This window comes from Phacochoerus africanus, chromosome 2, assembly GCF_016906955.1.
Source record: "Phacochoerus africanus isolate WHEZ1 chromosome 2, ROS_Pafr_v1, whole genome shotgun sequence".
Classification (NCBI taxonomy): Eukaryota; Metazoa; Chordata; class Mammalia; order Artiodactyla; family Suidae; genus Phacochoerus; species Phacochoerus africanus.
This window is the reverse complement of record NC_062545.1, coordinates 56,271,819-56,285,495: the sequence shown is the minus strand read 5'-3', so window position 1 is coordinate 56,285,495 and position 13,677 is coordinate 56,271,819. Positions and strand designations below refer to the sequence as shown.

The 13,677-nt window shown below is 40.3% G+C and overlaps 1 long non-coding RNA gene across 1 annotated transcript in view; it reads right to left on the bottom strand.

Moving 5' to 3' along the window:
• Window positions 1-13,677, bottom strand: part of LOC125121025 (uncharacterized) — a 36,077-nt gene that overhangs the window by 12,938 nt on the left and 9,462 nt on the right. Inside the window, exon 2 of the long non-coding RNA XR_007133377.1 lies at window positions 920-971. This is a non-coding gene — a long non-coding RNA (uncharacterized LOC125121025). The remainder of the gene's footprint in view (window positions 1-919; window positions 972-13,677) is intronic.

Genomic DNA, 13,677 nt, shown 5'->3' with positions numbered 1-13,677 from the left:
TTTTCTGGCAGAGTGGAGTGGATACTCTCATGAGAAAAATGCCCACAGTATTGAACACAAAATGTACCCTAACTGGTATCATGTCTGTGTCACAGAAGGTACCACAGGCAAGAACGAGGTCTGAGTCCTGAAAATGGCAACTCCTGAACCCAGAGGAGAGATTTGCCTTCTTTCCCTAAATGGTTTCTCCTTCTGTAAGCTCTCAAAGTGGATACAGTCCCTTGCTACTAGCACAGCCCCCAATTCCAGTGTCACCAACAGCTTCCCTGAAGGGAGGGAGCGGCCGTGAAGGGCTGGGAGGGGGAAGCAGGAGGAAGAGGGAGTCTTACTCAACATCTCCTTCCAGAACTTTCCTCCCACTGCAGGCATGGCAAATAGGAGTATCCCCCTCTGCCTATTTGCCACCCATCATTCTACTTTCCCTGCCCTGCAAAAAGTCCAGAAGGTCATCAAGTATATCATCCATCATGGCATTTTGACAGAATACCCTCCACCCTGCTGAGGGAAGACACAGGGTCACTAAGGGCTTTCAACACAGAGGAGATTATATATGAGCCAAATGACTCCTCCTGGCCATGAGGGAAATTGATATTGAAATGGATTTCCTAGAGTTTGTTGCAGGATCGTCCAGCCTGGATACCTTGAAGAAGAGAATTAATACCTCCATGTCTAAGGCTAGATGGGGGAGGCGAGGACAGAGGTAAACACCCAAGCCCCCAAAGTTTCTTTCCACTTTAGACCTCTATTAAACATCTCTTAGACATCAGTCACAAGGGCTTTTGAGAAAGTATTAGATATGAAGTGAAACAAACTGCTGATCATTTACCTGCACTTAGATCACCTTTGGGTATATATCATTTGTTGATAAGAAATAGCAAAATTAATGGAAACTGTCTACTGAAGAGAAATGGCTACATACCTCTCTGCTCCCTGTAGGCGTTTATGAGCAGGAGAATCAGTTACCAGAAAGCCTGCCAGGGAAAATAAAGTTAAGGGACAAAAATAAGAAGAAATGATCTCTAAGTCAGTGACCCCACTTTATCCCCTTCTAAACAACCACAGCCGCCCTCAACATTTCTATCGACTTCAGTGAAAATGTGAATTGGGCCCCTAGTTCCCATTGATTAATCACAGTGAGAGACAAATCAGCCAAGAACCCAATTGAATTAAAAGGCTTCTATATTTGCTGAACCAGATAAGTAAAACCTAGGAACAATCCTTTAACACAGACAGTTATGACTCAGTTGTGAACACTCAGCACAAAACGATCCTGCGACTATGGGGAAAAATGACAGGTATCATTATCGTTACGATCATTAGTTACTATTATTACCACATTTTATAAAAAGCTCATGGTAAAAAATAGATGTACCGCTGTCAAACTGATCTCGAGAATTTGCAATATAATTAGAGAGAAAAATCAGGCTTCCAGTATTGGGCTTCTGTTAAATTAATGTTTAATACATTCGGCTAACATAATTCTTTGCCCTATAACTGTAACTAAAAGGCTAAAGGGACTCCTGCATTTTCAGAGAAGGAAAAGGAGATTAAAAAAAAAATAATAAAAGGATGCTGCAGCAAAAGAAATACCATTCTGGCTGATAATTATCTATCACACAATACAGTAACTCTCAATTAACTTGGTCACAGTTTAATTAAAACCTAAGTTTTCTTTGATCGGATCTCCAGGAAGCTAGTAATTTGCATTTACTTTGTGCTTAGGCTGTGTATTTTGTTCCCCCCCAGTTGTTATTACCAGGTAATTCAATAATGATTGCTTGAGACTAGGCTCTGATAGTAACAGAATTTATCACTTCACTATGGAATGACCTCTGCTCCAGCTCCTTAGATTCTTTAACTTGTTTTATTCATGAGGCGCTCTTTTTCCGGGAGGCCAAATACAGTTATCAATGGCAAAGGATGGCGCCTGTCTTTAGATAGCTCATAAGTTAGTGGTCCTACAAGGGGTTATTACATTGCATTGTACATTCTGCACTGAGTGTATCAGAAAAGCAAACAAGGAAACAAATGAAAGGCAAGATACTTGTCCTATCCCTGAGCGACTCTGAGATCTGGTGTAGGAAGGCATGCAGCTGTTTCAGCCCCTCACAAGGGCCTCCCAGCCAGTCTTGCTTCCTCCAGCCTCTGCTCCCTGCCACAGATCCATCTGATGCTCTTCCATCTGATCAATCTTCCTGAGAGCACTCTAATGCTGTTACTCTCCCCAGGATGACTGAGTCCAAATTCTTCAATCCTCAGAATCTACAAATCATCGTCCCAGTTACATAAATCTCTTCTCCCATCTCCCCTTCAACACCCCATGATGATGCTGGCTCCTGCCTTTGTCCCCACCTGAGCCAACAGCTCCTCCTCCTTTGTTTAGTTCTGTTCTATCTATACTTCAAGTTTTCAAGCTCTCCTCCTTTGCAAACTTGTCAGAAATCCTTGCTTGCTCACTCTCTCTCCCTTTCCCATGCTTGGGACTTTCTGCTTTGGCAGAGACTCATTTAGCAATCAATCTGCCAAATTAAATCATTGGTTTCCTGTGTAGAGGCTAGAATTTACACCTTCTTGATATTCCAGGGCCCTATCCCAGCACTATTTTCCCCTACCTAGCACTCCTCAATGAAGGAGAGTAAATCATGATGGATGATGATAAAAATGGTAGATAATTAATGATGTGATGCCTGAAAACATTCTTAATATGTTAGCACATACAGCCATTATATTTAAAACCTATTTATGTCTTGCTTCTCCCAACTATGCTATATTTTCTCTGAGAAGCTAGACCCTGTTTTCTACTTTTTTGTGTTTTATTCCAAGTTTTTACTGTGCAAACTGTAGAAATGTACTAAATAATTGCTGGTTTAATTTAATTAACTGGGTGCAGCTGACACAGCTATCTACAAGATGAAATACAAATATCTGTGTCACTGCTAAAGATAAATTAATTACCATTCTCCAACAATGTTAGTAGGCTGTCCTTGTATTGACATTTCCTTTCTCAGTCTAATGGGTTATTTATTTAATTAATAGCTACTTGCCCATTAGAATCCATTAGCATATCAAAATTGTTTTTTCTGAGACATACCTAAAAGAATAAAGTGTATGTGCATTTACTCTACAACTTTTTTTTTTTTGGTCTTTTTTTAGGGCTGCATCCATGGCATATGGAGGTTCCCAGGCAAGTGGTCAAATCACAGCTGTAGCCACTGGCCTATGTCAGAGCCACAGCAACACGGGATCCTTAACCTACTGAGCGAGGCCAGGGATCAAACCTGCATCCTCATGGATGCTAGTCAGATTCGTTTCTGCTGAGTCACAACAGGAACTCCCTACTCTACAACTCTTAATGATATTACTTTAAGAAGTATTTTTTGATGATCTAGGTGTCCCTAATCAGATAACAAAATACACAGAACAGTTTATAATGCCTGTGTAAAAATAAGCATAATGCATGAATTTGCTGCAGTTCTAAATCTCTTCTGAAGTAAATCAAGATAAAATAAATCTAGTTGATTCTATAGGACTTTGTCTTGCTTAGGATAATAAATATAAAAATGCAGGAAGACACCCTTGGGTCAATGTTAGTTGTGTCTGCAGGAGTTTCCATGGTTTAGTTCCATGTTGTTTACTTTTTCTTAGAGTTTTTGCTGTTTCTTGCTTCAGGTACATCAGAGGAAGAAGACTTCAATTAATATGTCATTCTTGACTGTCATTCTTTGGTTAATTTAAAGTTCTGTGTTGCACTCATCTTGGCGTCTACTGCCTACACACAGTCCATTTTCTATTGAAATGAGGGCCTGCTAAGAAAAAAGAAAGCAGCAGGCAAAATGGATCAATGTTCAAGTCTACCTCTGAAGCAAAAGAACCAAGCTGTTGCCTTGAATTTGGGCAGATACAGCTTAAAACGGCTCCTCCAAGACACACTGAAGAACTGATGTCACTTGCCCTATTTCTCAGAATTCATCCACGGAAAGACTCACTTTGTCTTGAAGCCAACAACATACATAAACAAGAACAAGGAAACCAGGGTCTTCTCTTTCACACAAGACTTCAGTGCAGTCCATAGTCGGGCCTCGGTCCACTTCTGTTTCACTTAGGACTGGCTCTTTTAATGAAATTATTGAATTATTAAAGAAGCACTTTTCACCAGCCCATCAGTCACTGTTGAGGGATTTATATCTTGCAAACAAAATCAATAGTCTCGTGAGGCCACTGCTGCTTCTATTGCAGAGCGGCACCATCTGTCAACACTGAAACTTGGGAAATTCTTTGTATGACATGCTACGGAACCGTCTTATATGCAGAGACCTTAAGAAAATGCCTATGAGTGCCTCTTTAACTACACCAAATCTGACACATTTAACAGTCGAAGAAAAGGGCATGGTTAGTAAAACTCAACGATAACATTCTCAGCAGTCAAAGCCATCGTGAATGCAGAGTCTGCTCACCCCCTGGGTCAGCCAAGCACAGGACAACCACAGTGCAGTTTCAAATTCTGCCAAGGGCCAGCCCCCAGTCCTCCACCCACCTACACAAGCAGGCATGCCCACAAGTGTGCACATGCATGTTCTGTGTGCAAGGCTCTAAATCAAAGGTCCAGAAGTATATAATCACAACACTCAATACCAGATGCTTTTTTTACTCCAGTACCATAAATCAGGAGGAGATGAATCTTCCTCAGAGGGTGAAGAGAAGGTGCCTCAGGAGACAGGATTTTTACCACAAAAGTCATGTGCAAGGTGGAGGCCAGTTGTAATTGTAGAATTTCTCAAAATGGTAAAGATCACCTTCAGAGACAGTTTCCTCAAGAGCCACTCGATGAGTTGTTTAAATTCTGCGTTATTCAAGGTAAAAGTGCTGCAGCAGATGTCTTTGGATACTGTGTTATAAAGAGTTGGTATGGAACCCACATGAAAATGTTTTCTACTTTTTCAACTCAAGGACCTGGAACAAAGTGTGCAACTGACTGAATGTTTGGGTCTCTACAAAATTTCTATGTTGGGGAGTTTCCTGGAGGCCTAATGGTTAAGGATCCAGTGTTGTCACTGCTGTGGCTCATGTCTCCACTGTGGCACAGGTTGGACCCTTGGCCCAGGAACTTCTGCACGCTGTGGGCATAGCCAAAAAAAAAAAGACCAAATTTATATGTTGAAACCTAAACCCCAATGTGATTTGGGATAATGGGAGGCAAGGGTTTTGGAAGGTGATTAGGTCATGAGGGTGGAGCCGTCATGGTTGGGATGAATGCCCTTATAAAAGAGGCTCCAGAGAGCTCTGTTGTTCCTTCCACTATGTGAGGACACAGTGAAAAGGACCCACAAACCAGGAAGCAGGCTCTCAGCAGACACTGAATCTGCAGACACCTTAATCTTGGACTTCCAAACCTCCAGAAGTGTGAGACATAAATATTTGTTTAAGCCACCCTGTCTATGGTATTCTGTTAAAGCAGCCCAAGTGAACTAAGTCTGAAGGATTCTTGGGAAAGCATTTTACTCCTCTGAGAATTTGTGGAAATCACTCCAACCATTAGAACCTGGCAGCTTCAGATGGGTTTCAACAGATAGCCCCAAATCTCTTCTAAGAAAACAAAAGTGTACAAGGGGAGCTCATGTCCATTCTTCTGAACTCAGTCATTAGAATTATGTTCTTAGAGGAAAAAGGATGTAATGTCCTCAGACCACTCAGACTTATTCAGTGCACTGAACTAATGTTGGCTGGCTGTAGATTACTCATTCTTTATGGATGCCTACAGTGAGTCAAGCATATTTCAGGTCCAATAGTTGTAATCAAAGCAGACTAGATCCATGCCTTATGGACCTTCACTTTGGTTGGGGAAATTGACAATAAGCATGTAAATAAATAAATACAGTTCTATCCAATACTCATAAATACCATAAATAAAATAGAGTAATAAGGTAATCCAAAGGCATTCTAAATTAAAAGAACCTAAAAAGACAAAGCAATAAAAGTTTATTGAAAGTAAAAACCCATGTCCTATTTATCGTAAGACCCCTAGAGTCTAATGCTATGTTTGGTACTTAGTAGGTATGCACTTTTTTTTTCTTTAGCCAGCATCAAATTAATTCAAAGTGCATAAAAAGTCAGACATCTACTGAAGCAGGAACTTTGAAAGAAAGGATTAGAAATTCATGGACAAAGCTTAAAATCCTTGGCAATCAGAATTCTAAAGCAAATGGCAATAAGCACAGGGAAAGCATTTAGAGATGCTCTATGCCAGAGGATGGAGCCTCCAGTCTTCCTCCAATCAGGGCACTGCACAAAAACTTCCTCATCTGTCTGAACCCCAGTACACTCTGTACTCACTGAAGGGAAAGGAGCATTGGCTTTACTTTGACTCAGATTTATTATGGCAGGATTCACAATTGCTTCATTACTGATAGACGTGAGAGAGATTCTAGGATGAAACGTAGGATGAAACTTTCAGCCTCAAATGACCTCCTGAAGGGTCAACAGAGACACCAAGAGGGGAAAGACGTCATCCTCCCACACACAGCAGGCTGGTGAACCAGTGTCCCGTCCAGCTCACCAACTGATAGCACATTACAGGAACAGGCAGAAAGGGGCCACAGGTTCAAGGAGGAGGTGTTAGGTCATTGATTTATTTCTTTGGATTGTTAGTATTAGCTCCTATAAACATGCTTACTAGAGGGTATGGTTGGTTTTGTAGTTCTTAGATATCAGATCCTGTGTTTGGGTCAGGTTAGTCTTTATCCATTTATAATTATAATTAAAAAAAAAACCCCACAGTATCCATAGAGTGAATATAAATTTTTGCAATCTCATTAACTAGGGAAATATTTATATTGCACTGGTAGTAGAAATTGTTTATTACAATTCATGTTTCTTGTTTATTAGGGTCGTTAGCAGGAAATAATATCCTCACTTTTATAGGGCAACCCTCTGTCATAGACAGAGCACTGGACCTGGGGTCCTTTAAGTTCCCACTCATGCATTGACTCTGTGACTACTGACTTCACGGTTACATCCGAATTCCTCTTATCATTTATTTATATTAAAAATCAAACAAAAATATGGTAAAAATGGTGACAGTTGTATGTGAATGAGCGGTGTGTGGGAAACCCTGGTTCCCAGAATATGTTTTCAATAGTGTATATTACATAGATTTATCTTTCCTAACGTGGGTTTTCTCATTCATCATTTTTACACATTAGCAATATGAAGACAACAGAATTTGCTTTGATAACAAATTACTGTCCCTCACATTCAGACCACAGTATTCCACTGGGGGCCTGGGTAATTGGTTTGGTTTAGCGGTCTGCAGTAACATCTGAAGTCTCCAATTCATTCTGAGTTTTATAGACCTAATTTCAGTTACACAACAAATAATGTTACTTGATGACATAGAGAGAGAGAACATTACTCACCTATTCTCTGACTTTAATCTCATCCTCAAGATTGGTCAACCTCTGGGCTTCACCTGAACCAGGAGACACCCCAAACTCATGTTTCGTGGCCACTGACTGATACCTCCCTTCACTTTCTAACTCCGTGGACAGTGGCTTGGAGCCAGTCTTGAGACACAGGAAGGTCTAGGGGGCAGAGTGCCAGTGTCTAGACCTGCATTCTTTCCCTGATCCTGACCCGATTTTGTCCTGAGGCCCTGGACAAGTCAAACTTTCCAGACCTGACTTTCTCTCTCTCTAAAACAAAGGGTTGAACTAAATGATTTTCCAGTTTGAACAGCCTGACTCAGATAAGGACAAGCAATAGCTTCTGGGGGAGTCCCCTTTGTCTCGGGGACTCTGGAGGATGGACACTTCCACCTCCACTGAGGTCCCACTCAGGCCGCTGAATGCTGGGCTTTGCCTTTACAGACTGGACTGCATTTCCATTCACACTGTGTGATTTTTATCTTAATCTGTGACTCTGCACTGGCACCAAAACTTAATATAATTAAAGGAAGGGGGCGGACACATCAGACGGGCAACAAGGCCTGGCTGCCTGAGCCCCAGGAACTGTGAATTCTAATCTTGGCTCTGCTGCTGTCTGAGGACACATCGTGTACCCTTTCTAAAACCCAGACAGTTTCCAGACAACAGCACTAGCCGGTCTCCTAGGACTATCGTGAGAAATAATTTATAAAAATAACAACGTAAAAGAGTTTGCAAAATGAAGTGCTAAACTGAAACTTGGGATACATGCTGAGTATTCTTATCCCATTGCGCTAACTAATAAATATAAATTTGCTGTTAGTTGAAAAGTCCATAAGAATAGAACTGCTCAATCAATATACCACAAGCAGCCTGGCAAATTAGCAAGAAGCCACAGGCCTGAGACCTGAAAGAAATTAAATTGGTGCTTAATAGGAATTGGACTGTGAGCAGGAGGATTTCTGGAAATTTAAAATCTAGTCCATGAAAACTAGAACCACATTCTACACCTTGGGGACTAGGTGCATATGATGATCAGGTCCACATGGTGACACATGTTGCTCATACTCTAGTAAATGTGAGAAGACTAGCAAAGACGTCTTGGGGAGGCCATGAAATTTTAACATCTCTCTGCAAGACTGACATATCTCTGGGGAGAGGGGGGAGGGAATGGGATGTGGGCAGTTTGGGGTTTTGGGATGCAAACCGTTATATTTGGAATGGATGAGCAAAGGGGCCCTACTGTACAGCACAGGGAAGTGTGTGTGATTGGGTCACTTTGTTGTACAACGGAGACTGAAGAAACATTGTAAATCAACTATCCTATAAGAAAAAAAATTTTTTTTTAAAGACTGACATATACAATGTGTTTTTTTGTTTGTTTTTAATTTTTTAATTGATTAATTATTATTAAAGTATAGCTGATTTACAGTGTTTCATCAAGTTCTGTTGTACAACAAAGTGACCTAATAACATACATTTCTCTGTGCTTTACAGTAGGATCCTATTGCCCATCCATTCCGAATATAACAGTTTGCACCCAAAAAACCCCCAAAATGCCCATCCATCCTACTCCCTCCCCTTCCCCCCTTGGGAATCCAAAGTCTGCTCTTCTTGGCCATGATTTGTTTGTTTGTTTGTTATTTTTAGGTAGGATCTTCTATTCCATATTTTAGATTCCACAGATAAGTGATATCATATGGTATTTGTCTTTTTCTTTCTGGCTTACCTCACTTAGAATGACAGTCTCTAGATCTACCCATGTTGCTGCAAAGGCATTAGTTTGTATTTTTTTATGGTTAATACTCCATCTTATATATGTACCACATCTTATTCACCCATGGATGGACATTTAGGTTGTTTCCATGTCTTGGCTATTGTGAATAGTGCTGCTATGAACATGAGGAGGTGACTGTATTCTTTTCAATGAAAGTTTTGTCTGGATATATGCCCAGCAGTGGAATTGCTGGATCATATGATAGCTCTATATTTAGTTTCCTGAGGTACAGTACCTCCATATTGTTTTTCATAGTGGTTGTACCAATTTACATTCCCACCAACAGTGGAAGAGGGTACCTTTTACTCCACACCCTCTCCAGCATTTGTCATTTGTTGACTTGTTAATGATGGCCATTCTGACAGGTGTGAGGTGGTCCCTCATTTTAGTTTTGATTTGCATTTCTCTAATAACTAGTGATATTGAGCATTTTTTCTCATATGCTAAAATGTGCTTCTATAATGGACTTGAGAAGATATTTTACCAATGGAAAAAAAAGTTTTGCTGTTATTACACTAAATAAGTTTACCTTTTAAAGTGAGTTCCTTCAAACTAGGCCATTTAAGAATTAACTAGAGGGAGGGAGGTAAGAAGGGAGGATGGGGAGAGAGAGAGCTCAGTTTATTTGGAGACATTTTTTTTCCTTCTAAGTCCTGTGTGAGGCAACTTAGCAGAACTGTAATACCTATAGGATGAAGAAGTGTGTGTGTGTGTGTGTGTGTGTGTGTGTTTCTGCGCACGCATAAAACACCCACACAGAAATCAGACAAGGAAAACAGCTAGAAGAGTCAACTGAGCTAATTCTCTTTGGAGAGTTGTAGTCATGCCTCCAGGGGCTGGTGGGTCAGTTTTTCTGTTTTCCTTTCCTTGGTGATGAAAGCTAGCCACAGCTGTCTTTGGGGAAGCTTCCTTAAAGGAAGTGCTTCAGTTCTGGCACAAGGAAAGGCCTGAATGAAGGAATTGTAAGAGTTTTGTCACCTCTGTGCTCCTGTGTACTCCCTTTCTCCCTGCCTAGCACATCTCATAAACCCAGCAACAGTCTGTCTTCCTAGGACAACAGCAGCCCACCTTGATTGCCCTGTGTTCTTTTGCCGGATATGAAGGTTTAGTCATGGTCAGATTCCCTTGCCTCATTTCCATGGAGTTAAACTAAATGACAATCTGGCACTCCGTCGTGCCTCTTGGAGTCAGCTGGAAATGGCAGCTCTGCTGAGACCTGTCTGAAGGGAAAAGACACTTTTTGCTAGAACCAGCCTACCCAAACATTTCTTATTCCACAGGCAGTTGATAAAGTATTAATGACTTAAGAGATGTAAAAGCCCCAGAACAAAGACCCTATTCCAGGCTTTGCCTCCCAGGTTTACCCTTTAGAGTACTTTGCATTGTCAGGCAAATGTAACTCAGGAAACAGACTCCAAATTAAGTTATCCCAAAGTCTGGGCCACCTGAGCTCATGAGCAACATCTGAGCTCCTTTCCAACATCTGCTCTGCCCACCCAATGAAGGACCAAAGCTGACCATCTAGTTGATTTGTTGATAGGGTACATTCCTCTTGTTTATTATTCCACTGCAAAGAGCTGAAAAACAGCAGTTCTTTGCCACTTGCAAGTCTGAAATAAAACTCAGAGGGAAGAGAAGGAGAAAGAGAGAAAAGAGAATCAGATTTTCTGCTTATCAGCCAGGTATGAACACAAAGCTCTCTGTGGAAAGCTTCGTTCCTTTATGGGAATTAAATAAGAATCATTTTAACAGTTGTTACCCTGACACTACTTGTTGACATCTAAAAATATGTCAGAAGCTGTAATACAGACCAGGGATGAAACTTCCATTTTTCCCATGTCTTCTATTTTGAAAACTAGTGACCCACAAGTGATAACAATTCTTTGAGCAATGGAAATTAAGAAAAGAAGATAAGGTAGAATTAATGTTCAGTTCACTTAAATGCATCAAATGACTAAAAATGTGATGCAAAATTGTCAGAATTTAGAGAAATAATATATATAATTTTTGAAATGAGACAAAGTACTATTTCCAAGAAGTTCCACCCTAGGCACATTTAGGGAGTTTTGTTAGAGGGGTGGAGGCAGAGGCGGCAAACAGGTCACCATGGAATTTTTGTCTGTTTTTAGTCGGATGGTCTCTCTAATATAGTATAGTACCTTGATCAAACAGTCACCCTTCCAAGAAAGAAAGAAAGAAAGAAAGAAAGAAAGAAAGAAAGAAAGAAAGAAAGAAAGAAAGAAAGAAAGAAAGAAGGAAGGAAGGAAGGAAGGAAGGAAGGAAGGAAGGAAGGAAGGAAGGAAGGAAGGAAGGAAGGAAGGAAGGAAGAAGGGGAGTCAAAACTAAAGGAAGAATTCCTAAAAGTTAGGAAATCGAGTGTTTATTTTTGCTATTGTTTTCATACTAAATAGGAACATGAAAGAAATCTTTCACTCAGCAGCTGCATCTAATTTAATATGAAGCTCCCCAAAGAGGAGTGAACAGGATGTGATGAGGAGCAGTTAAACGTGGATGCTAATATTTTGCAAGGCATCTGGTACTGTTCTACCACCTAGAAATCGAAGAATCAAATTAGCAGATTCAATTCTGCCAGATATATCAAATTATTGTCAAAAGGATTTTGCAAAGCAGGCTCCTCCTTCCCAACATCTGCTCTACCTACCCATCCAATGAAGGACCAAACTGACCATCTAGTTGATTGTTTGAGAGGAATGCATTTTAATAGTTGCTGGGCCAGCTAAATCCTGCACCTTTTATCATAAGAGTCTTCGGGTTATTGAATCTGTCAGCAGAGAACACAAACTAGTGCATCTGTAGGTCCATATAGAGGTGATTTAAATCTTTTCTTTGATTCATAAAATACTGTATCATAAAATATTTACATATTTTATAAATATGTTAAAAGTGTGTCAAGATTTTAAATGAACACCCAAGTAGCCCCATCAACAAATAAAAGAAGTTCTCTTGTTTATTATTTATTTATTTATTTATTGGCCATGAAAGGAAGTGTTATAAAGGCTATCCTGATGTTCTACTCAGAGCCTTTTAATCTGCTTGAGAAGTATAACTTAATTCTAAAAATTTGCAGAGGTTACTACCAAGGACTGCTGCTCATCCTTGCTGTACTATTGGAATCAGATGACAGATTGCTGGGCAAAATCTGTTAGGCAAGAAAGCTAAAATGAAAAGTTGCCAGGGACTTGACTTGCCAATGTCTTGAGAGAGGTACGGCATGAAAGAGTATTTATTTGTCTGGGATGGGATATGTGTGTTTGACCTTTCACAGAGTAATTGCTCTTTCCTCCAACCAAAATGCAAGCTGGAGTTCCAGTGTGCACCAACCATACTGGATTCGAAGACAACTGACTGGAACCTGACCAGTGAGGATGTGGCTTGTGTAGCTCAAATTTATGACGGTGCATCTGCTGTGAGTGGTGTCTTGACTGGAAGCCAGGAACTCTTCCGTCAGCTGCATCCATATGCTCTGCATGTGTTCACTGCTACGCACATTTTTTAAATTTAGCTCTTGTGGGTACATGTTCTACACTTTCCCCCCTGTACGTGATTTTCTAAAATATGCTTTAGAAAATATACACAATCTTTTCAAAGTCTTTGCTGACTCACTGGGGGTTCTTTTGAATGTTTTCCTTTTGAAAGCCTTGAGTTAAGTCGTCAAAAGTGTACAACTAAAGCAACTCTTCGTCTGCTAAGATCAAAACCGACTGCTTAGTCTAAGACAGCTATTTTGTGATGACCCTTTAGAAAATCTCTCTCTCTCTCTCTCTCTTTTTTTCTATCTAAAAGTAAACTAGAGTTCCTTTTTGGTGGACTGTACATTGGTGAGAAAGGAGTCTGTATGTCATCCTGGAAATGTAGGGGCCAGCTTATTTGTTAGTCTTCCAAACATGTTTTGTCTTAAAGTTTAGACAGAGGACAGCACTCAATCCTGTATTTGTCAGTACTGCCTAGGAAGTATCTCCTTTAAGTCCATGATGCTGGAAATGGAGACTCAGATGTTTCTGGCTGAAAATTCCATCAACTAAGTTATCCAGCAGATTAACTTCTATTGCTCTTTTTTTTTCCAAATGGCTGAGTGGTGAATCAAAGTTATCACCTGAGTCAGACGTTCCTGGGCCAAGATTGGGAAATCTAAGCTCCATTGGTTGGCTGCAGTGTTCCTGGAGGCCTGGGCTTTTATCCTGCTGACATGTAGTGATTACATTTTATCATCTTTTTGTACCTTGGGAAACAATAAGTTGTCATTCCCTTGGATGTTTATAAATATGTTCTTATTTGGCATTTAAATGAGTACTTTCAAAACATTCGATCTATATTTCACCTGACCCTGAAATCAAAGTTCTGTTTTCCTTCTCCTATATAAGCAGATAAGATACCTAGCCCTTCATCTTCCTGTTAATAAATCCTTGAGGGCCAGACTATGCTTTCTTTTATTTTGATTTTTTCTTTCTTCTTCCATTTATC